This window comes from Eurypyga helias, unplaced genomic scaffold (genome assembly GCF_000690775.1).
Source record: "Eurypyga helias isolate BGI_N326 unplaced genomic scaffold, ASM69077v1 scaffold6912, whole genome shotgun sequence".
NCBI classification, from domain to species: Eukaryota; Metazoa; Chordata; class Aves; order Eurypygiformes; family Eurypygidae; genus Eurypyga; species Eurypyga helias.
The window spans coordinates 36,975-61,831 of record NW_010236505.1 but is presented as its reverse complement, the minus strand read 5'-3'; the positions used below and the strand labels follow the sequence as shown (position 1 = coordinate 61,831).

Here is a 24,857-nt window from a genome sequence, read left to right as displayed (position 1 = left end):
ATAATTCAGGAAAAAAGACCCACCTAACCTGTTTCAGTACTGGATTTATCCCAGACGTCAAAGGTTTGTGGTAAAAAGTTTTAAGAGACGAGGCTGTTCATGTTTTTAGTCATCAGCTGCAATTACTGATGAGTTTATGAGAGGGTGATCTAAAGTCCTCTGATGTCAATGGCCAGAACAATAAATACTTGGACAAACTTTTAGCCATTATATTAGCCACTCCAGGGGAAAAGGAGAGGAAAAGAGAAAAGAGTGAGGGCAAACCATCTTTTACCTTCAGAGGCCTTGTCATAGAACACCCCATGCGGATGCACAGAGTATGGACGGGAACCAAAGTTTTTTAGATGGACAATAAAGACATCCTCTTCTTCTGCCTTCAGAACTGGCCCAAGGAATCCCAGCCAGGCCGCTTTGGGAATCTCCTGGGAGTAAGTGTCATCTGTGAATTGCCTAAAAATAGCCTTTTTGTACACACGTCCTATCCGGTTGGCTCCTCTTGTCGCATACACACTTGCAAACCTAATGTTGGGAAGAGAAAGTAATTTAGAGACAAAAAAAACTTCTTTAAGCATTGATCCAATACCTGGATGCTTGCAGTTCACATAGGTGGTGGAAAAACAGCTGAGGGGTAAACCTGGACAGCACTAGCAGGGTCCAAGCCCCTTTCTGTACAGTAACAGCCACCCTATTTGCAGGTCTGGTCTTTAGCACAGTTACTGTGAGTCTGAACTTGAGCACTATCCACTCAGGACCTTCTGTACAGCTTTAGCAGCTTCTCCCTCTTTTAAAGGTTTGACGCCTCACATCTGAAAACATGACTGTTCAGAAGGAAATGAAAACCAAGTTAAGTTTTCTCAAAAGTTAGTAAGAGCGATTCTAATCAGCTAGTATGACACTCCAGAAGAGTAGCATGAAATATTCTTTGCATGAAATGCGTAATTTCTACATTCCAGAGTCTATGTTTATAGCAATGTCATGTAATGGAGAACCCACTATATGTTCAGCGGTTGACATATTATAGCTATTAAATACCTTCCCCTTCAAATCCTGAATTGCATTTGTAGTCTAGTATCACCTAGCTCCACACTCTAACCACCGGTTCCCATCAAGCCCTCTCTCAGATCAAAGAAGCCACATACCATCAAGAGCTTCTTTTCTATGCAGGCACTTGCATAAGTTTTAATTAATTGACTAAATTGCCTCCTACCCTTCTTCGGGACAAACCAAGTACACCAACATTCTTTATGCCACAAATATTTCCTGAAGCTCTTTTCTCAAGGCCTTCCAATATTTCTCTATCTCTTTTGAAGTCTGAACACAATAGGCAAGTAATATTCCAGCTAAAGCCAAAGGTGCTCGCAGTCAATATTTCTCACACAGCTGGGAATTAATTTTGGCCTCTTAACTATAACATTGTACTGGCAACCCATGTTCATCCCATCTGTTATGATATAAAATCTTTTTTTACTTCTCTCCAGGTTACAGCTGACAAGTATGATACACATTCTTCACCCTTAAATATCCCACACAAAGAGCCCCTTGGGTATACAACAAGCCGCACCCTTAAATATCCCACACAAAGAGGGTACAAATGAACCCCTTGGGTATACAACAAGCCATGGACTGCATGACCGATTTCATCATAGTTGACTGTTCTATGAGTTTTAGCATCCTCTGAAGATTGTTTGAACTTCCATACTTTCTAACAAACTCATAAAAAAGCTGACCTAAATTTGTCTCAGCTATCACTGGCAGAAATACACAAATTTCATATTTATAGTGGTTTTGTGGCTGGCCAGTTCACTTGCTTGAACCCCTCTTGTTTAAGTGCAGTGCCAACAACCCAAGTGTTGGATGTCACATGAGTTTAAAAGTGTGATTTTCTGTTTCTTCACCATAAGATCCACTACTCCCCCTTTTCAAGCCATCTCTGCCTGACACCATAACTCACAATGTTCCATATCTGTGGTCATTACACCTCTGCAGTCACTGTCTAAACCAGATCCCTGAAGTGATCTGGACACAAAAGCTTCCAAAATTAACATGTTTTCAGTTGAAAAATGTGCTTTATAACAAACCAAAAGCCATTTTGGCACAAATTAAAATGTTGACAGTGATACTGAGGTGGCAGAAACAGTTGGCTGTGATGGAGAGGAAGGCACTGAAGCTTCTCATTCTGCTTCTTCACTGAATAACATATGTCAGGAAAATACACCCCAAAAGCGTGGGTAAGGAACAAGCTGCCAAGAAGTCTGGTTTTCCAGTGAATAGGCAGGTCTGCTGTAACAGTCTGTATGTGCACAGCAAGACCTGGCAAGTCACGCCACGCTCACCGAGAAGAAGATACCTTCCTCTGCCTGCGGGAAGAGCTGCTACAAGAGCCTTTACCACAGAGTAGTAGGTGATGTCAGTAGTAGTGCAGTGTTGATGCACATGCTTCCTTACCTCATGGCAATGAATTCATGTGGCTATGGCCTAATGCGAATTATAAATTGATTTTTAAGATGGTTTGTAAGAAATTTTCTCTAGAAAAAATTAAATAGTTTTTTTTTAAGAATGTACTTATTTTCAGGAGATTTTTTCAGCAGTTTTTTTTCCATTTTCATGAGCCATCAAATATTTAAAATGAGGTGCTGCAGTGGCACCATGCTTCCCTCCTGTTGACAGTGCCTTTATGCCCTTGGCTTTCTGGCCAGACAACATCGTACATTTTTCCATAACTACAAACTCTTGGGATACACTATCTCTCCTGCAGAAGGAGAACTGTACCCCAGAAAAATGCACTTCTTGACCAGGCTTCGTGAAATGCTTGATGTGAGCCTAACTTCTTTAAATGTGCAGATTAGGGCTCCCAAAATCCTGTTGGGGATTGAGATTCAAGAAATGACACTGAGAAAACCCTTAGGTTTAGGCACCAGAGATTTCCTGAGTGCCTAGAGCTGTGCTGTAGCATCTCTGTTGGCTAGATCTGTGCTTGTGTCCTACTTCAAGCCATACAGGAGTCAGGAGAAAAAAGTCTTTTTAGTGCCAGCTTTCTGAAAGGAGGCCTGTTCAAATCTTCCACCCGTTCAGTGCTGCAGAGCCCACTGTCAGTGCAATGGGTACCAACTGCAGCCACTCACAATGTGGGTGATGCTCTTCCACGCAGGCTGTCGAGCAATGCAAGAGTCATGGTGCCAGAAAGGGCTCACAGCGTGAAAGGAGCAACCTGGCCTCTTGGCTCTGGTTAATTATGTGGTGTTTTGGTTTTTTTTTTTTAATCCTTGTCCAAAAGAAAAGAACCAATCAACTCTGGGAGACAAAATTCCTGCATGTCACTGATGCCATTGCTGTTGTGTTGCAGACACAGGCTCTTTCATAGCTTCTTTTTCTTCCAGACCCATACTCTCCAAAGGGCAGAAAAGTTTCCTACCCAAAATGCCCTCATGTTTAGGAGTTTCTTGGAGTGCATGTTTCAGACTTACTCCTCCTCCTTCCTCGGAGGGTTAGAGCCCCAGTTCTTCTACCTGTACAGAGACATGTATGTTCAGCACCTCCTGTAGGTTGCCCTCAACAGCAGAGAACAGAGTGAATTGGGTGTTGTGAATCCTACTGTACATGTCCAGGCTTCTCCATTCTATGATTCTATGATTTTATCCAGGAGGACTTTTGGGTGCCCAGCTCAGCCTTGCAAGTAGCTAGTAGCTCTGTGCCTCTTTACAAATGTCACTGTGCTGCACATGACAGTGCTGAAAGCCCTTTGCAGAAAGACTGCGCACGCTGGAGCTAATGGTAGCAGCCATAGGAAGCTCACAAAATGGATGCATGGGTGTGAGTGTCCCTCTGCACTCCCAGATGCCTGGATCATGGGCATGTGGCCACACTGTGGGCCTGCTTCCTCTACCCAGTGCCACTGTGCAGCCAGTGAATGTGTCAGAGGGAGCTGGCACAGGCTCAGTGCCACAGTCCCTGCTGCTTCATCTGTGGGGCACAGAGGTTTCCCACATACCTCTTATTTCTTTCAGTGAGAGCTTCTTCTCAGTGCTCCATGAATTCTGTCCTGCCAGTGCCATTTGTACCAGTGCATGTCCCCCTGCAGCTCCTTACCACCCATCTGCAGAGTCCCTTGGAGATTTTCTGGGCTTCAGGAAAGCATCTTGCTGACTTTTCATCTCCCATCTTTGACAACAGTTCTTAAACACTATTCCCTGCTTCTTTTGATGACACCTGCTTCCTTGGGAAACACTTCACAATTTCAGTCACGGAGTTAAATATCCCCATTTAAATATCCCCATCTGATCTTCTGTTTCATTCTCTCCCACTTGCTGACTTACCAGTATGTTATTGCAGCAGTGGCTTCTCCAGATGCTGTAATGGTTAAACACCAATTCTCTGCATCTGCCTTTGCCTCTTTTTTCCGGTGGTCACAATGTACCTACTTTACTGGGCACCCACTGCCAAAATATCTCCTATCTCTCATTCCTGTCTTGTCACAAAAAGCCAAACCTTCTCCCTGTTCCTTCATGCTCCCCTGCTCACTCCAAAGCACTTCACCCTCCTGGTGGCTTTATGATATCCTTGCCTCAAACTCATCCATCCTTCCGGTCTTGTGCAGATGTAAGAGCTGCTCTTCTAAATCTCAACTATCTCCCAACTCAGATGTAATCCTGCACTTCATGTGCCAATCAGCCTGTCCCACCTCTTGTCAAACCCTCCATCCTCTGGAGCTGTAACCAGGCCAGATTCCTAAACTGACTTGGAAATTCTTCAGCCGCACTAAGTCCTTCCTTCTTCTCCTCCAGTCACGCCAGTCTTGAGGTTACATATAGAGGTAACCAGGCTTGTGATTCAGTGCATGAAAGTCTTGTTCAGACTAAGAAAACAACGCAAATCATCCCCTTACTTCTGTGCCTGATTTCATTTTGCCAGTTGACAACTAACAGTTCTTAAGCTCCAAGAAAAGTTGGTAATGCATGTGAGTGGGACAGGGAGCTATTAATAGGGAATGAACTCTTAATTCCTTAAAATTAGTATTCACATAATTACAGTCATCCACCCCCTGAGATGATGAGCACTACGACTCTTCCAAATAAGAGAAAAACTAGTGTCAGGTAGCTTCTGCTGCAATTCAAGACTGGGCATGCAGATGATCTGCCATCTCAGGGTAGGACCGTAAGTTAAGTGTAATTTCTAGTATTTTGCCAAGATTTTTATCACATTTATGTTACCTTTAATCTTAAGAAAGAGAGCTACAACATAAGAGTGGTTAGGTTTTTCAAGAGATGCTTACATGAGTACTCTGTTACAGTGTGCAGTAAGAAACAGAGAGAGCACTACATGCTGTGCATGGCCGAACAGCTCCGCAGGAGCCATACCCCTCACTGATACAGTTTTGAAGCTGATGAGTTTGTTTGCTGCTGTAATCACCACTGAAATAATCACAACTTTGAACACCTACCACATGTGGAGTGACAGATTTTATCCTGTGGTTAACATGACCAACAGCCACTGTACGCTCCTGGGTGCAAGCGTAGGTAAATGCACACTTTCATTTATTACTATTGTTCCACTAAAATCCCATAGATTTTACACTGACAACCATTTGAACAACTGTCTATATGGGCTTGCTGCCTATAATCTGTTGATGGGGAAATCATTCCTATTCTCTGCCTTGTCTGTATGGGTTTATAGCAGGTTTTTTCCTCCGAGTTCCCCATTTTTCCTGTGGCTGGAGTAAGCCAGGACAGTGTCCATGGCTCCAGGATACCCCTGGGTCATGTAACCTGTTGAGGGTAAACCTCTGGCAAGCCATGAGTCCTGTGCTAAGGCCAATGCAATGTCTGTGCTGCTAGAGGCATGGCCAGTGGAGGGGAACCAGCAGTGCCAGCTCTCGTTTGTATATAGTGCTCTGACCACACAGCATCAAACGACAAGGTAAGTTGTGTGTCCTCAGAGAGACACAAAATGTCCTCAGAGGATGTTTTCGGCCTTTTTTTGACCCACACAGGAAGCTGAAGAGGTCAATCAAACCCGTAAAATCTTGTACAAATTTCTGAAGTGTGGCTATGATGGTTTCTCTCCTAGGATAAACTCCTGCTTCCACTGACGCCACTAACAAAACCCCTCTCAGGCTTCATTAACACCAGGATTTCACCTTGAATGCCCTTTGATATTGACCCTTCCCACAAGGATCATCTTTGCTGATGCAATTGGGTCATTTGGCCGCACAATGACTCAGCCATTAGTTTAGCACCTGTGACGACAGTTTCACTGTCATTTATCTGGGTGGGATCCCCTCATAGGCAAATTGCACAAACTGTGTTTGATGCAGTGGTAACAAAAAACACCCGTTAGTGTTGGTGGGTGCAAGACTCGGCCCAGATAAATGTAGGATTGGTGGCCTAAAGAGAAGGGATGAGCTGTTACATAAGGCAAAATTTAATAACATCTACCACCAGCAGAACAAGATTTAAGTGTTCATCATATAAACTAGCACCAAATTAATTCAAAGGGATTATCAATCAAACCCTAATCCTGAGGGCTGAGCCACAGTAGGGAGGGAAAGGCTGATGTATGTCAAGCCACAACACCTAGATATATTTTTCTTCTGAAAGGTCGTCACCGATGTGTCCATTAAAGGGAGAAGGCAATGTCTGCACTCACTCCCTTCCTGCAGCGACATTCATGCCATAACCCACAAAATCTCACTGGGATCTGCAGCACGTTCAGCAGCACGGACAGCACCTTGTCCCCTGTGTGTCCAGTACAGCATGGTGTACTGGTTTTGGCTGGTATAGAGGTAATTTTCTTCATAGTAGCTAGTATGGTGCTATGTTTTGGGTTTGTACTGAAAAGAAGGTTGCCAACACATCTGTTTTAGTTGTTGCCAGGTAATGTTTATATTAAATCAAGGACAGTTTGAGTTTCTCATACTGTGCCTGTTCTCCCAGCTTCTTCTCTACCCAAACTGACCAAAGGGATATTTCATGCCATAAGAAATCATATTCAGTATAGAAGCTAAGGGGGGAGATTGCTGTTCAGTTACCAGCTATCAGTCACCAGGTGCTGAGCAATTGTGTTGTGCATCACTTGTTTTTGTATATTCCTTTATCAGTAACTTTATTATTACTATTATTTCCTCAACCTTTGCTCTCCTATTAAACTGTTTTTATGTCAACCCATGAGTGGTTTTTTTCCAATTCTCTCCTCCATCCCACTTGGGTGGGGGGAAAGGCAAGCAAGCTGCTGCACGGGTCTTAGTTTCCAGCTGGGGCTAAACCACGACACATGGTTTAATGATGTCAACTCCTTCACCAGTTATGTCAGGTGCGAGGGGATGCTGAACACCTACCCGGCTCATCCATACTCAGTGGCCATAATTTGGATCTCTCTGCGATTTCCAACCACCTGTGTGCTTCAGAAAACATCATCTTAATATTCAAAGAAAGAACCAAGGGTCAAATATCTTGGCCTCATTCATAACACTCCAAATTATGAGAATTAGTGGAACAGCTTGAGGCTTCAAGTAGACCAGACAAATGGCAGAGGTGAACAGCCTCATTACCCTCTTCACATAAGAAGCACTGATGCACAGCAAGATACTTGTTCTGTGCAAGCAGCAGGCTGGCCCTTGAATGCTGCAGAGATACAAAGCATAATAGAAATTAGCATCTAAGCAGAACAGTGATGTTAACACAGGGCTGCCTTTGGGTTAATCAGCTCTGACGAGAGGCAGCCTTTTCAGCTCACACCCAGTGAGGTGCTGATGCAGCTCTATGGCTCCTGGCTTGAGAGGCAGCCCACTCAGCACCAGCACAGCGGGCACGGAGCAGCGTAGCCATGCCTGGTGCCAGAACCAGCTCACCTGATTTCCAGCCCCATGTCTCAGGTACTGAAGTCTCCTTTCTCCTCTTTACTGCTAAAAACTAAAGGCTCATGAAGGTGTCACTGACTTTGGCACAGCAACATTGAAAACCATCTCTTGAATCTCACTATCTGATCCAGGTAACGTAACACTTTCCATTACACACTTGCTAATTCAGCATTTTTTATTGAGTAGTGAAGAATAAGTGGGTTTGATGATATCTCTGTGGGCTATCTGGAATCAAAGAGAGCATTCCTTTATGCGTGTGCATCCCCTCTTTTTAAAGATAATCAGTTTGTCTGCAACCTCTTTATCTTCGCTTCCCTCAATAAAACTGGGATAGTGCCCCATCAGAGGAGTGCTGTATGGATGCATCACGAGGTGAGAAGTGCTAGGCTCAGTGAGCCCAAGCGTTGCTGCTTGCAGAACACAGCTGTCCCTACCTAGGAACTGATCCTTAAAATTTGGTTATGAAACTACTTGTTTTATATTATCCATAGAAACCAATCAATTAGCTGAAAAGTAACCCATTAGGATACTGCTTTAAATTTACATTAGAGGTTATCCTAAAGAGCTAAAGAGCCAGAATAGCTATTACTGGTTCACTATTTAGTCTGCATGCCTAGGCAGACACGCTATAATTCCAGATCATAGCACTTCCTTAACTCAATACAGTTTGGAAATGGAGTGAACTAGTTACAAGAAGCACTTAATTGTTCTGTAAGTAGGGAGTTCATCACAAACAGCTCCACAGCTTCGAATACCTAGTCTACCTTAAAATCCTTTGTGGGTAAACCCTTTGGAATTAACATTCTGCAATTATTGCATTACAGCAATGACTGAAGACATAAGCTACCATCCCTCCCTGTAGTGCCATGTAAAAGGCATCACATTTATGTCACAGACTTTAAAGTAAATGTGTCAGTTGATGTTCAGGGAACACAAAGTGCAGACAGCCTTAGAAGTACAATTTACAGAACAGATTCCGAGTCTTTCCATGGTGCTGGGGTGGATTTACAGGTAGCTGTCCTTCACTTAAAGCTGAACTATTTTTAGCAAAAGGTCTTCTAGTTCAGGGAGTGGAGGAAGTTATGCTCTGCTAAAAGGAATAAGGAATAGGGAAGTGAGAAATTTAAGTGTTTAACACAGCTGAAGTATAACCTTTCCAACAAAGCCTGTTTCTATGGGCTGGGAACAAACTATTACCCTGAATTCTACTTGTAAAAGTAACACCTATTGACTTGGATGCTATCTCCAGTTGTTAAGAGCATAAGCATAAGTTTGTGTTGAAAAAAAACCTCTTCCTTGCCTTCTTCTTGTGGTAAAATAATTTCATTTATGAAATCCAACTGACAGTGACTCCAAAATTACCAAACACTAGAGAAAAATCTAGAATTGACTGGGATTTCCTGAAAAGTCAGAAAGGACTTTTCCATTTCTAATTCCTGGGACTCAACATTGAGCTCCCAGTCTGCCTCCAGACCTGGTACAGTCACCGGACCTCCTCACTCACAACCCAGAGGTTGGACTCTGGGGGAAGGACCCCCAAACTCTCTCTCAAGGATCAAAGATATAAATGAAGTCTTAAAAATATTCCTGCATGTGTTTGAAGCCCATGCTGTAGAGGTACCAAGGCTCTGTGCCATCCCCATCCAACGTCCAGCAGCCAACCCCAGCAGTGGGGGCATGAGAACAGACTCCCATTTCCCTTTGGCCAAGACACAATTCATCACAGTCTACACTCCAGTTTCAGCACAGGTGATCTCTGGGACTTCAGTGTGACCATTCACTGTGACCGTTCACTGCTGTGTGTTTAAACACCTATCTAGATAGATTTCCTAAATGCAGGTCTCCACAGTCGCATACATTGCAGGGATAGCACCATCTACTCGTATCACATTTGTAAATACTATACACATCTGAATTTCACAATGTCATACCAAGACCCCAACTCTTACTGTCTCACAAGGAGCAAACTCACAAGCTTTTGCCAGTGTTTAACTGACTTCTGTGTCTTATTGCAAAGAGCTGTGCTTGATTATGGCCAAGTTGCAATGTGCCTTTGGACAGCAAGTCCCAGAAATACCTGCATCTCCATGAAACACACGGAAGGGATTTTGAATGCACTACCTGGTACCTCTTGGACAAATATCCTTTCCTTAACATCACCTTCAAACAAACACTATCACCTTGCTTAATGAACCACGATGGAAGCCAACCAATGCCAGCTCTTGCCTTGAAGCTGAAATCCTGCCTATGCCAACATCAGAAGAAGAAACACAAGGAAAAGGCTTTTTTAACACATTTACAGCAACATTTACAGCAACATTAACTATGTTATTCAATTTTCTTTGGAGCTGTCGATACATCTCCAATTTACAGGAGCCCCAGTGACTTACTTGTCCTCCAAGAGGTTTTGTCCCGTGATCAGATTTTTCCCAGATGGTGCATAGTCCCAGTATTCTTCCACAATCCCGAGGTAATAGGTTCTGGTCTTTGTTTCCACTACTGCAAACAGCCAGAGGAAGCCAAGAGCTCGAAGGCAGCCGCGGCGCTGCGCGGGAGGCATTTGTAGCTGTGATTGCGAGGCTGGCAGCGGGCAGGCAGCAGCAGGATGCACCACAGAGGGCTCACCCCTCCCTCCCAGCTCTCGACAAGTTATAAATAAGGAATGGCCAGAGCAAAGCTCCTCCTTTTCAGCAGGTAGGACTGGGATAGGTAGAGAGCCCGGCTATGCAGAGCAGGGCTAGGGAGGAGGTTGCTGCCATGGCAGGACCTTTGCCAATCCTTTGGTGAATGCATTAATTGCTCACTAACCTGTCCAGGCTAAAGCCAGTTGGTGTTTCTGAGGAGTTTGGCTGCTTTTTGTTCTTCTTTTTCCAGACTAGGTAGTATGGTATATTGGGGCAGGGTGGTGGGGTTTTTTTTTTTTTTTCTCTCTCTCTTTTTGCCATCCCTGTCAAAGCCATTTTTTAAAATTTTTATTTTATCTTCTTTATCATGACTGAGATTTCTAAAGCTTCCATCTTGCCGCCTTCATTGGTTTTTTTTCTGTGACGTGACATCAGTTTCTAATGCAGGATTATTAGTGAGAGAGAAAGAATTTGTCAGTAGTTCTCCAGTTTGTAGCATTTTCTGACCCATTTATTAAGATGGCAAGTGCTCTAAACATATTCAATTTTAGAGTGCCCAAAATGAAACCCCTTTTCACAAACAATTCTGGAAATGAATTAATGGCTTTAAATTGAAAGTGGGGAGGTTTAGATCAGATATCAGGAAGAAATTCTTCACGGAGGGGGTGGTGAGGCACTGGAACAGGTTGCCCAGAGAAGCTGTGGATGCCCCATCCCTGGAAGTGTTCAAGGCCAGGCTGGATGTGGCTTTGAGCAACCTGGTCTAGTGGAAGGGGTCCCTGCCCATGGCAGGGGGTTGGAACTAGATGATCTTTAAGGTCCCTTCCAACCTAAATCATTCTATGAAATTAAAGCCTTCGAGGGGGTGGTGAGGCACTGGAACAGGTTGCCCAGAGAAGCTGTGGATGCCCCATCCCTGGAAGTGTTCAAGGCCAGGCTGGATGTGGCTTTGAGCAACCTGGTCTAGTGGAAGGGGTCCCTGCCCATGGCAGGGGGTTGGAACTAGATGATCTTTAAGGTCCCTTCCAACCTAAACCATTCTATGAAATTAAAGCCTTTTTAAAGTCTTTCCATTTGTACACCTAAGAATTGAGGCACACAGAAATCACCCTTTTATTAAACTTGGTAATTAATATGCTCATGTAGTTGTCTAGAAAATAAGTCCCTTCCTTTGTAGCCTAACCTCCTCTAAGAGAACATCTCTATTACCCCTTTGGCAAAGCTGAGTGTGAACATATACCAGTATGAATCTATAGAATATTCTAAACCACTTAGGTAATACCTCCCAAAAATCACCTATGTAGCAAGACACTTTGCAAAATCATGCTGCTCTCTTACTCATTTTTAACCAACTAAAGACATTAAAAAGTCGCAGTTTTGGAATGCAGAAATACACTTGAGAGTCATTGCCAGGTTTAACAGTTATGAAATTCCCCTTTCAGGTCCAGAATCATCTGAACTCTTCCCATTGAAGCTATTACTTCCTCATGGCTAGGGGTGTAAAAGTCTTCTCAAATGAATTTGATAGCCACAGGTTCAACTTCTTCGGTCAAAACTTAGCTCAGTGTTGTGAATGTTTTTATGTGGCAGTTGCATGAGGTTCACCCTCTGGCATATGACAGCAACAGCTACACATACGATGACCTGTGCTGAACAACTCTCACCATCACTGGTGTGTGGGTGGCTCTGAAGTCACACAGAGAATTCAAAAAGCTGGTGAGGTTCACAGCATCTCTGCCTCCAGCCACCTGGACCATGGTAGGTCTCATCTAAATTAAGAGACAAGGCACACAGACTCATGGAGTATCTTTCTAAAGAAGCTTTTGGGTTTTTTAGGCTATGCTTTGCATCTCTTTAGCTACAAGGACTGAAAGCTCAGTATATATGGGTAACTACAGTCAGACAATTGTAAATGGTTTGCTTAACATAGCTGTAAAAGTGAGAGTTCCTCAGCTGTAAGCTGCTCTCTGGTACATGCTGATGCTCGTTATCTTAAGTCAGTTGATTGATGACCAAGGAGAAGTGATAGGACAATATAGGTGTTGCACAGAGATCCTGATCTGAGCCTCAGAAATGGCATCCACAGGCTTCCTCATAACCTTGAAGACCTTGCTCATCTCTTCAACTGGCTGTGCAACCTCTTGGCATCTCACGTCAATCTGTGTCGTCTCTTCCAAAATGCCATTAGTTAAAAATGATCTTCCTCTGCCACTGCTTTGTTGTGTCACTCAGTCACACAAATGATGCCAACTCATCGTATTGTGATTCTAAAAGGCATAATTAGAAATCAAAAGAAAAGACAATGACTGCAGGCCAGGCCAGCCAGTAGCACAGCTATCAAACACGAAGCTGCGGTGGGACTGACAGGCTGGTTAGTGGGCTGTGAAGCTGTGAAAAGGCCAAGGTGGTCTTTCAACAGGGTAGCAGATTCCCACTGTGGTTAGGAAATATGCTTATTTAGAAGGTAACATGCGCTTTGAGATTGTGTGGTGCTCAATTACTAAAATCAGCCATTTGAGTGGCATTAGATATATTTAAGGACCAGGTACGGGGCCAATTTCATGCAGACATTTTTGCTATGACCTTCTGCCTGTTCGTTTTTTTGTAACTAAAAAATTCTGTTATACGTTTAACATAAGTCTCTATATATATGTAGTGCACCGAGCTAATGGGGAATAGGAAGGGGGAGTGTTTAATTCTGAGCTGGCACCTGACTGCACTAGTCATTTAAATAATAATAGTGCTATGTCCTCATTTTATTATTGCTTCTCATGTGCCCAGGATTGGGTCCTGGTTGCTTTCTTGCTAGAATAACTACTCGAAATTCAAATACGAAGGTAATTTCTTTATCTATTACTGTCAAAATTATTTGTGTAACAGGAATAATGTGTGGACATTAGCACCCTGTATCAGCAATGTGTTGTAAGTCTGGTAAACGCCTTAGCTTGGCTTCAGCATTTACTAGATCTGGCAACTTGTATACCCTTTGCATCCACATATTAACACTAATTACCTTGTCACATCATTAAACTCAGGCACATTTACGTTCCAGAGAGGTGCTGTGGGCATGACTCAGAAAAAGATGAAAGAGCAGCTGTTTTGCCTTTGCATCAGGAAAATTTCTGGGAAGCTCCCCTCTGGCAGTGAGGTAATGGGATTAGAATTGTCACTTTGTTCAAGATCCTTTCCGTAAAAAGGTTGGATACTGGTTCCTTTGAGATTTTCTGTCCCTCTGAAAGCTAAAATTAGTGCACGGCTGGGTTTCGAAGTTTTGTAATGAGAAGCAGTGTTCATAGGTCTGAAGGGCAAACATCTTGAGTACCAGTTTGTGAATGAGCCCTGAAACACCACCAACGGTACTTTCTTTTTAAGTACATCAGAAATGATTGCAATAATTAGCTTAAGTTAATCACTAAAGCCCAGATTTGAGCCAACTAATGTTAGTTGATTCTAGTTAGAATTAACTAAAATACCTGTTAACCTGACGGTGGCCATAAGGTCAATGAAAAGGGATGTTAGAGGTGCTGATCTTCTGCATTGACTATACCTCAGTTCCTTCAAATGAAGCAATGTGAGTTCAGAGATTGTTCAGAGATTGAAAGTTGACCGTAAGCCAGCCATGTGCCCTGTGGCCAAGGCCAATGGTATCCTGGAGGGCATTAAAAAGAGCACGGCCAGCAGGTCAAGGCAGGTTATCCTCCCCCTCTACTCTGCCCTAGTGAGGCTGCATCTGGAGTACTGTGTCCAGTTCTGGGTTCCCAGTTCAAGAAAGACAGGGAACTACTGGAGAGAGTCCAGGGAAGGCTATGAAGATGATGAAGGGAATGGAGCATCTCTCTTATGAGGAAAGGCTGAGACAGCTAGGTCTGTTTAGCAGGAGAAGACTGAGAGGGGATCACATCAATGCTTATAAATATCTGAAGGGCGTGTGCCAACAGGATGGGGCCAGACTCTTTTCAGTGGTGCCCAGCAACAAGACAAGGGGCAACAGGCACAAACTGGAATGCAGGAAATTCTGCCTCAACATAAGGAAAAACTTCTTCATTCTGAGGGTGCCAGAGTACTGGAACAGGCTGCCCAGAGAGGTTGTGGAGTCTCCTTCTCTGGAGATACTCAAAACTCTCCTGGATGCATTCCTGTCCAACCTGCTCTAGGTGAACCTGCTTTTGCAGGGGGTTGGACTAGATGGTGTCTAAAGGTCCCTTCCAACCCCTACAGTTCTGTGATTCCATGAGATGAACACTTCATTCAGACTGCCTACTGCTGAAACCAAGCTTACATTCTCCACTAAGCAGATGACAAGCTGATGTTCAAGCAGACTAACTACCCTGTTCTCACTACTTCTTCTTGATAGCAGTCCCAGTCCCTCTGCTATCCTGGTTTGCGTCTGCATTGCAATCCAGGTTGGGGAATTAGTCCACCTGTTTCCAGCATAAGACTGTCAGCTGGTATTACTATCAAACCTCGAGCTGAGCCTGTAGTGACCATCCCAGCGTGACAAAGAGTGCCTGTGGTAAAGCTAGGAACTGATTTACACCCCCCCAAGTTCCACACCGCCCTTTTAATCAAGCCATCCTTCCCCTTCCTCCAATTTCCCACACTCTCCAGCCATGAATATAGATTTAATACAAAAAACCTCATAGTGCAAACTATGAAAAATAATTTCTATTGAACTTACTAATCATTTTCTGAGTTGAAGCAGTAGTGAGCAGAAGGTAAACCTCGTGGTTTAGTCTTAGATAGTTACACAAGGTGTATCTGAATTACCTGAATCTTTTGAGTTCACATTGGTAGGTTGGAAATCTCAAAAATCACTTGCTCTCTAAGGCATCCAGCACTTCTATTTGCAGTTCTGGATTGGATTTTGGTGAGAAAGGCTTACTTGGCATATATTCTCCATAAATATAGGAGTACTCCAAGTCTGAGCACTGAAACTGTTGGAGTCAGAAAGACAAAAACACTGCTGAAACTCCAAGAATAACAAGGTTCTGCAGTCAGTGAGGATGTTAGAAGGGCAGCTGTAGCCCATATTACAGGTGAACCAGTGTGAACCTGACTCACATCTGCAGAGAAGTCTGTGTGGCAGGACAGACACTGAACCCAGCCTTCCAGATTCCCACATCAGAGCCTGCACGGTTCCCCAGCACTGCCCTCCAGCCATTTGGGATCAGTCCATGCACCCAGCTCAGGGTCACAATTGGACATTTACCACAGCGGTTGTCTGGAGATCATTAGGGCAGAATAATCTTCTCTGTACATCTCTATGCAGATGCTCTCCTTGCAGAACAGCTACTTTGGTACTTTACAAGCTGTGGACAAATCTTGAGCCAAGGTGTGAAATAGAAAAGAGGGCTCCTGTTATATCAAAAGCAACCCATAGATCCTGTCTTTTCCATCATGGGTTTCAGCCAAATCGTATATCTGCCACACCAACGGCAAAGGGCAATACTGTAGCTGAATTTAGACTTAGAGAAGATAATTATACATTGGGAAAAAAAGACACTTAAATTGTAAGATTGCAAAGGGATGCGATAATGAGAAGGAAGACATTTAACATTGTGTTGAAAAGAACTGCAGGTTTGAAGAGATTATAATAAATTGCCAAATAGGCTAGGAGAGTGAAATGTGTTCAGCCTCAAAAGCTATTAAAGCAAAGCTAGAAAAAAGTTTTGATCCTAATTAAGAGAAGCTTCTTGCATGTGGTAACTCATGTAATATTAGCCATGTTTTAACAGTGCAGATACCTCGACAGAACTTCAAGGGGCATTATTTATGGGTTTCTATGGTGTTGGCCATTGTAGTACCTAGCAAACTTGAAAGAGCTTAACTTTACATCATCACTGTGGGGCAGAGCGTGTTTCTTAACAGTGTTATACAAATGAGGAAAGGGGAAGGCTAGGTAACTTCCAGGTGCTTGCGCAGGAAGGCAGCCTGATTTCCTGGCTCCCTGTCCAGCTCTGGAAGCAAGGGCCGGCCCTCCTGCGCCAACACCTTCCGTCTAACCATGAGGGTGATGGACACCAGGGTGTTGTTGGACTTTCGCTCTTTGTAGGAGTCATGCTGTGACCTGGTTGCGTGGCAAAACCCTTTCCTACCGACCTCTGCTGCCTGCTTGCCAGAATGCCAGTGCCAAGGTCCAGCTCAGCTCCCCCCTGAGCAGCCCTGCTGCCTGCCCAGCTTCCTCCAGCTGCCCCGTGGGCATCATGGCATCTCACATCACTGACCTACTTACTTACTCCAGAGGAAATGTGGAACTTTTGTTCTCCTGCTATGACATCATTGTCCCATTTTCTCTATGGGCAAATAGGGGAGTTGTGGCAACAAACCTTTAAAATTATCCAGGACTATTTAAAGCAGGTAGCAGACAGGAAGGTATCAAGCATTGTGGGGAAAGAAGAAGTGATGTGATTGCATCTGCACAAAGTAGCTTCCCAATTGTTGCAAACTCAACTCTGCCAGGCAAGCCATCCCAAAGAGTGTTACAAACCTTCCGATTCCCAGCAGGCTTGTGACATCTTGCAAGGGGTCTGCTTAAATGACATGGTGTTGTGTGTGGTGGAGGAGGTAATAGAAGTTCCCTGCTGTGCAGACAACTTCTTCTGTCCGGTTTCTCTGTCTGAAAAGGAGCAAATGGGAAAAATGTCATGACCTTGTGGAGGCCTGGATGGCTGCCCATAGTGAAACAATGCAATTTATAGGATCTGCAGTTGGCTGCCAACACTTTTAGTGCCTTTCATCTGTGTCTGTGAAGCTTTGCAATAAAGACCAGCCCTGTCGCTTTTCAGTGACTCGGTTGCTTCCTATTTGAAGAAGCCTTTGTTACAGCCAGAGTGCAATTCCTGGAGTGGAAACCTTTCAGGTCTGGTATTAAAAAGAAAAATATTTTCTACAGAATTAGAAAGTCCACTGTCTATGGAAAAAAAAACCAACAAACCTCTCCCCCTTCCACCAACCCAATTATTACGTTTAAGAGCTTGCTGTGGCATTCCAAAACATCATTTGCCTTTCTTCAATCATTCCGAGTTAGTACTGAATCTTATACAGTCCCTACTGAGGATTTCTTCTCTCCTCTGCTGAGCTCTTGTCCAGTCTATCCTTTCCTCTGCTGGGTACAATCCTGGGGGGTGCAGAGCACTCTTGGTTTAGGCCAGACATGCAGGAAAGAAGACGACTGTGGACTAAGACCCTGGAATTGGGTCAGGATTTGAGGCTTCTTTCTTTGCAAGTAGGCTTTGTGAACACGGTGGCAGGGATGCGGCCTGCTAAGACTGTACCATACATCCAAGACTGAACAAATTTTCCAACTCAGATGCAGATCCTCCTCTGAAAGCGTTATGAAGTGAGAGGCATCATGATGCAAATGTGGCTGCACCACCCCTGGGTCCAAGCTGCAGTGTTTCTGCACTGAGCCCACTCACATTTCTGACACCAGGAATAACTGAGAGTGCCACCCTGGCTTTACCTGCTCCCAGCAATGCCAACATGGTGTAACCAGAGCTTCCTCCTTTCCCAGGCCAGGTTGGTAGTTCAAATGGGAAAATCACAGTGTCTGCAATGCCTCCTCTCAGCTCCTGCAGGACTTGGGGCAGATAACACAGGTCCACAATCTGTATGTTTTGGAAGTAAAAAGTGGACATCAGAACCCACCTCTGGGCACCTGAGAAAACAGCCTGAGCCTCTGAGACAGGGAGCAACCTCCCTGCATGGAGGAAACATGGTTTCAGCTGACTAACTGTAAGCACTCAGTTAGCCTTCACTTCTCCTCATGTGTGCTCATCTGCAAAGTGGGGATCATTATATCTGACTCCCTCCCCAGGTATTTTGAAGCTAATTTAGTTAATGCTTGTCAAGCACTTTAAGGTCTTCAGATGAAAGGAGCCGCAGATAGGCAAAGCATTGCTATTACTATTAATTATTTCTATTGTGCAAGTAGACATGAAAGCAGCAAGGGCGATGATTACTCGCTTCCTTACAAGAGGCAAGACACAGTGCAAATACACAGACAGGGACCCTCCCTGCCCTGCAGTGCTCCTAATCTTACCAGTCAGATAAACCAGACAAAGAGTGAGGAACGGAGTACAAACCCAGAGAAAAGGAATGAATGTAGTCACTTACCGCACACAAGGTTGGGGTTTTTTTTTGTTTGTTTTTGCAACAGCTGCCTTTTAGAACTGCCCTGTTAGCCAAGAAACACATTACCCCTGTTCTGGGTTTTTTATAAATCACAAGTCAGGCTCTCAAAAAAGAAAAAGTTTTTTTATAAAATATAGTAAATCCGAATTCTCCTTATTTGGTCTCTGATTTTTTAGTAGATCAAGCTTTGAAGTCTTCCTCTGCAGCCACAAGGACTGAAAATATTTCACTCATTAAAAGAAAGTCATAAATCTCAAAGAAAAACTTGAGGTATTTGGATATGTAAGCCAAATTCTTGGCAGTAACAAGTTGCTGTCAATCAGCAGCAGGAAGGAGGTGAGCTTGGGCTTGGTGGCAGCTCATCCCTCTTCCCTCCCAGGAGACTGATGAGTCTCTCACAATTACTTTTCATTCTCCCCAGGGTGCCAGGGGCTGGGTGCACACCACAGAGGAGTTTACATGCAGTGATGAGATGCTCCGCAGTAATTTGTTCCTTTATCTCATGCCTGACTAGACAGGCAGAAGAATAGAGGAGTCAAAGAACCAAGTGGCTTCCAGCCAGGTGCTGAAACCTCTCACATGCAGCTGCAAATGGGCTGGTGCTGGCTCAGGGGAGGGTTTGGGAAGCATGCCCAAGGCGAGCGATGTAGCGGGACTGGGATGCTCTGGGGTGAGACACGACAATCTGAGCCATCCCACCTTTCCTTCAGAGCATGAAGGGTCGTGGAGGCAGGTCCTGGGCCAGGGAGTACAAGGCTAGCCCAGCAGTTGGGTATCTTCATCCCTCACCTCATTCAGAGACAGTTTCAGCCCATCTGTGGAAGGTTGTAGTGGAATCTGCAATGTCCTGGGTGAATCCAGCAACTGCTGAGCCTTCCTCTGACTGGTGTATAAATTCATATGGTTTTCTTGTTTGCTTTTTCCCAAGTAAAAGCATCCAGTTCAGTTAATATTAGATAGAGTACAGGCTTGGGACAATATCAGCTGCATTTTCTGGTGGGTTTATGATGGGATGAGGATGCCTGATGCAAGCTGATATAAAACTATTAAACTACTCTTAACGTAATCTCAGCCCCTTTCCAAATGCAGTTTTGGGAGGAAAAGGCAGCAGTGCTTCTGGCAGGTCATAGGGAAGTGCATCCTTATCTCATAACAACCATACCATAAGCATCATCAGGATATTGAACATAGGTTTAAAAAGCTGAATCAACTGTTGTCCATGCACTGCTTCAGCTTTCCAGGTCTGCATTTCAACCTTGGGCTCTCACCAAGTTCCCTCTAATGGCCACAGACGTCATGTGTCATCGCCTCCTGGTGCCACCGTCACAAAATCCCTGTGTTGCACAGGGTGAGAGTGCCTACTGGAGGAGGCCCTCCAGGTTTTTATTTAACTTGTGTGGGTTCATCTCTCACCCAGCTCTTTTATGATCCTGTCTCCACCTAGCATCTTCCCTCTTAACGTTTCCGCAGGTTCTTTTCTTTCTCCGCGGCCTCTGGAGACCTGTCATCATCGCAGAGTTAATGCACGTCCTGCTCTTAGCTCAATTTAGGCCCACACCCTTATATAAAAAATTGATTACTCCACCGAGGAATGACAGCAGCATATGCTGGACAGTGTGTTCATCTTTTTAAGTCCAGATTTTTGATGTCTTCTTCATGTCAGCTGTGGAGGAGCTGTAGACTCCAGCAGCTCTGCTCCAGGGACCAGGGAACAAATCCCATGGCAGTATGGTGCCACTGCTGCCAACATGACAAAGGGCAGTGCACCTGCCCCCAGGCCACGCCAGCACTGTGCTGCTATCCCTCCCTGATACATCACAGTCCTTCCCAAAGATGCTCAGAGGGCTGAAGCACCTCTGCTATGGAGACAAGCTGAGAGAGTTGGGCTTGTTCAGCCTGGAGAAGAGAAGGCTCCGGGGAGACCTTATAGCCCCTTCCGGTACCTGAAGCAGCCAACAAGAAAGCTGGGGGGACAGGGATGCCCAGCACCATGCCCCAGTGGGTTTTGAATATGTCCAAGGATGGAGACAATATATCTCCAAGGATGGAGAGGTATGTGGGTAAGCAGAGACAGACAAGTCACACATTTTCAGAAAGGACCTTTAATTATGTCTCCTTTTGGTACCTTATTTTAGACAACAAAGAGAAATACCTTTAGTCCACCTTCCTCAACATGCCCTCCCACCCAAAAAAGCCTTGAAACTGCCTTCCAGTTGATGTAGGGGCAGAAAAGTATAAACAGTTTGAAGATGGAGATAGCTTCATTTCTGGGGAAATTTTGTGCTGAAGTTGTTTGTGCAAGCAGAGAATCACTTTCAGAAACCCAGGCAGTGCTAAAAAATGAGCTAAGGAACTTCCCGCTTTGGGAAATATTGCCCGAATTCCTTTGGGCCCTTCTGATACATAAGATATGTGGAGATCTAAAATACTATTCTGTCCCATGGTGGACCCAAACTAACATCAGGATCAGCAAGAAAATGGATTATCCTTTCTTCAACCAGCCAGCAGCAGCTGGAAGAAGCAGACAGACCTCAGGATTTGAAGACCAGCTGTATTTCCAAAGGCTTATCTAACTTTTCTACATATACGATTTTCTCTGATAAAGGAAAAGTAAGTAATAAGTACTTTTACTAGCCAGCAGTAATCCTGGCTACAAACCTGGCTCCATGTACATGTTTGAAACATTACAGCTACACCAGTGCAACTACTATTGATTTTCTTTTTTTTTTTTGGGGGGGGCACAAAACCAGATGAGGATTGTTAATGACAGGACTGTTCCCCTTGGAATAACAAAACACTTAATGATCACTCCTAACAACTTGACTGTTGCGCTCTGTTTTCATTCTGGTCTGAGTTGCTTCTTGAGGTACCTCAGCCTCCCATGGGAGTTTTTAGTCACTTACGGGTTACCCATCCAAGCCACGGGTCTTTCAGTCTGACCAGAAACACCACCCTGGACTGCAGAAACCTTCACTTCTGGCAATGTCAAAAAGCTCAAAAAAAAAATGCAGTGAGCATTTTTTAACAAAACCCACATTTCTTCATTATATTTCCAATATTTACTCTTCACTACCAAAGGCTTCTTGCGGGAGACAGGGCAGTTCAGGGCAAGTTAGGAAGGGAGGAGAAGGATCTCCAAAAGAAGCAGCATTTCTTCTGTTTGGTCAGGTAAACAGGGGCATGTTCCAGTGGGTACTGCTTTTAGGTACTAATTCACCTGCACCCTGAGCACATACTTGGACAAACCCCAGTGACAAAACACAGGGATGAGAAATGCCCTTCAACCAAAACCAGAAAGAAGTGTTGCATGAAACCAGCAAAATGAAAGGACAAACCTCTAATTATTTTAATATTGGATAGTGACAGTGTTGTTCTGTGTTAGGAGCACAAACAACCCTTGGCCACAGGTCATGGTCCATTGCCATTTTAGAAAACAGTGGGGTTGGCACAGCGCTGTCCCTGGACAAAACATTCATGTAATTAAATAAAATGAGCTTTGCGATAAATGAGATGAACATGCACACACACAAGCAAGCAGTGGGTAACACTTTGCAGGATGGACAGAGCTTGCTGGGTGTTGTTTTGGCACCATTCCCCCTCATCCCAGAAGGTACTTCTGCAGAGCAATGGCTGTGCAAACCTGGGGTGCCCCGGGCTCACAGAGTCACTGATAACCACAGGGTTTACTCCTAGAGGACTGTCTCTTTCTGGTGGCACTAATGACTGCTAGTGACTAGTCAATGATGTGTGTACCATCATCAAAGGGGGAAAATCGCTCAGCAAAGACTCTGGATGTCATTTCAGGGAGGAGAAAGGACCTAAGTATGTAGGAGAGTGAGTTGTGCATATAAAAGAGGTACAAGGGAAAAGGAAGAAGGAAAAAATATCAGAAAAAAATAGGTAAAATAGAAGAGAAGATCCATGCATATGATATTTAAGTTGTTGTGCCTGCGAAGTGTACATCCAGGCCAAGGCAAGTCCAGAGGAGGCCATGAAGATGCTCAGAGGGCTGGAGCACCTCTGCTATGGGGACAGGCTGAGAGAGTTGGGCTTGTTCAGCCTGGAGAAGAGAAGGCTCCGGGGAGACCTTATTGCAGCCTTCCAGTACCTGAAGGGGCTACAAGGAAGCTGGGAGGGGACATTTTGCAAGGGCCAGTAGTAACAACTTCCATTCCACCTCTTCACACTCATATGTATTTTTAACATCAGCACTGTAACCTGCACCACCCAATTATTCAATGTTATTTGTTGTGGCTACCCCTGATCTGATTCAAGACTTGAGCATTTTGGCAGTGGGCTGTCCCTCTTGCTTGGTGCTCCTGTCTTGCGATCAGCTCTTTCTTAGCTGGGCTTATGTAGGTCTGGGATCCTTTATCCTTCTGGATAAAGGAAAACCTGAATTACGCTGGTACTACCATTTCCACCTTGCTGATTCTACCTTAACAGGGCATCCGTGTGCTCCTGGATACAGGATAACCTGGGTACCTGCTGCAAGAGCAAGGAGAGCCAGCTGGGGCTCCAGGGCAAGTTACTTGTAATGCTCAAGTCATGAACCTTCTCAGAGCCATCTCATCTCAGAAAAAAAGCTTCTTAACAGCAGTTTGCTTCCTGATTCTTCTTTGGAAAAACCAACCTCACTTTCCCTCAGTCGAAGAAAACATAACAACCTAGTGTCACAGGAAACAGCAGCAAGAGAGAATTTGTGCCAAAGTGGAATAAATGAAATTGAATGGAGTACTACTGTGTACCCAGAATAAAGCTTTGACTTTAGAGGAACCACTTAAGATTTGTACTAGAATAAGTGAGAGCAGAGCTGCCTGGGTCCTTTTTACACAGGGTATCAGCAGCAAAAAGGGCATTTTCTTGTTAGTGCGCTACAGCTGTGCTCCAAATGGGCTAAATCTATTAATAGAGTAAGTGGGCAGTCAGATATGCCCTTCAAAATCCTGCACAGGGCTGTAATTCTTCACTTTGTGACTCACGCGTTGAACGACCCAGGGAAATTGTAAGGCTAGAATTGTTTTCATTTCTGGCACGATGAACAGGATTTTTCGCATATTTAAATTTCCTCTCTCAGTACCCGTGCTACTACATGTAACTGGAAAATTAATAAAGAGTTTATGGCTAAAGGATAGAAATAAAAGGAGGACCATAGCTGATGCACAGTGAGTCAATATAATCAGGAGGCATTGATCAGTGGAACACAAAATGCTTTCATTGCCTTCAAAGTCAATACTGCAGGGTGAAAAATAGATGTGCACAATTGTATACGCTCAGGCACTAAACACTTCACAGACAAAACTCAGGTTTTTTAAGTGTTTTAGAGCTTGTTTTCATTTATTTAAGATTAGACTCTCACTTCTGAAAAACAGGTAGGAGTCAGGCTGTCTGGTGTCAGTACAGACTGTTACTGTGCTCTTCTTTCTGGTGTTACTTCTGTACCTCACAATGAGCAGTATTAAGTTCAGGTCTCACCAAAGACTGCATGCAGATCCTACTCAGTAATGAGAAAATCTAAAGATACTCTTGAAAAGGTAAGATAATTGTGTCTAATATAGCTTACCAGTGTTTTTATTTTTCTGTAATGGCTAGAAGTGTTAGTCTTTGATTAAACCCTTGAGCCAAAAGTGTTGTACAAACACAGATGAAAACACTGGACTTGTTCCAAACAATTTAAAATCTATGTGGTAGAACAAAAGACATCTGCTGTAGGTAAATGGAAAAGCATAAAACTAATACAATATCAGTTCTGCTCATGGTGCACTTGCTTGAAAAACTATTAAGCATTCAGTGGAGAAATGCGCTGAGAGGTATTTGAAATTAAGAGACACAAGCAAGTCTAGGTATCAAGTCTAGACACTAAGTGATAAGTAATAGATGAAGTGCTGTAGGCCTACAGGATAGGCCCTTGGAAGGTGAAGAAAAGGAAGTTAAAAAGGTCAGTAAAAGAGCGTATAATGCTGGGGACACAGTACAGATGAGAAACTACAGACGTGAGCCTACACATCACCCTGGAGGGCTATGAGCTGAGCAAAACCAGAGAAAAAAGCAGAATCACAATCAAGGATGGTGAGCCCAAATTAAGGTGTTTGTTAGGTATGTGAGGATGGGAAAGGTGACACCTTAGAGATACTGTAGAGTAAGACTTTGTAAAAATTCCAACAACCAGGACATAAGGTTTAGGGGGAGGGTTCATCTTAAGTGTCATTATAAAGTTTCCTTATTTCCTCCTAAACTCACTACATAAA

At 44.0% G+C, this 24,857-nt stretch overlaps 1 protein-coding gene across 1 annotated transcript in view; it reads right to left on the bottom strand.

Annotated features, from left to right (window-relative positions):
* LOC104506222 (hephaestin-like protein 1) overlaps positions 1 to 10,382 on the bottom strand; it is a 36,231-nt gene extending 25,849 nt beyond the window's left edge. The window contains exons 1-2 of the mRNA XM_010147105.1: positions 10,243 to 10,382; positions 275 to 519 (exon numbers count right to left, since the gene is read on the bottom strand). The gene's annotated coding sequence lies outside the window, so the exon portion shown is untranslated. The remainder of the gene's footprint in view (positions 1 to 274; positions 520 to 10,242) is intronic.
* Between the last annotated feature and the right edge of the window lie 14,475 nt (positions 10,383 to 24,857).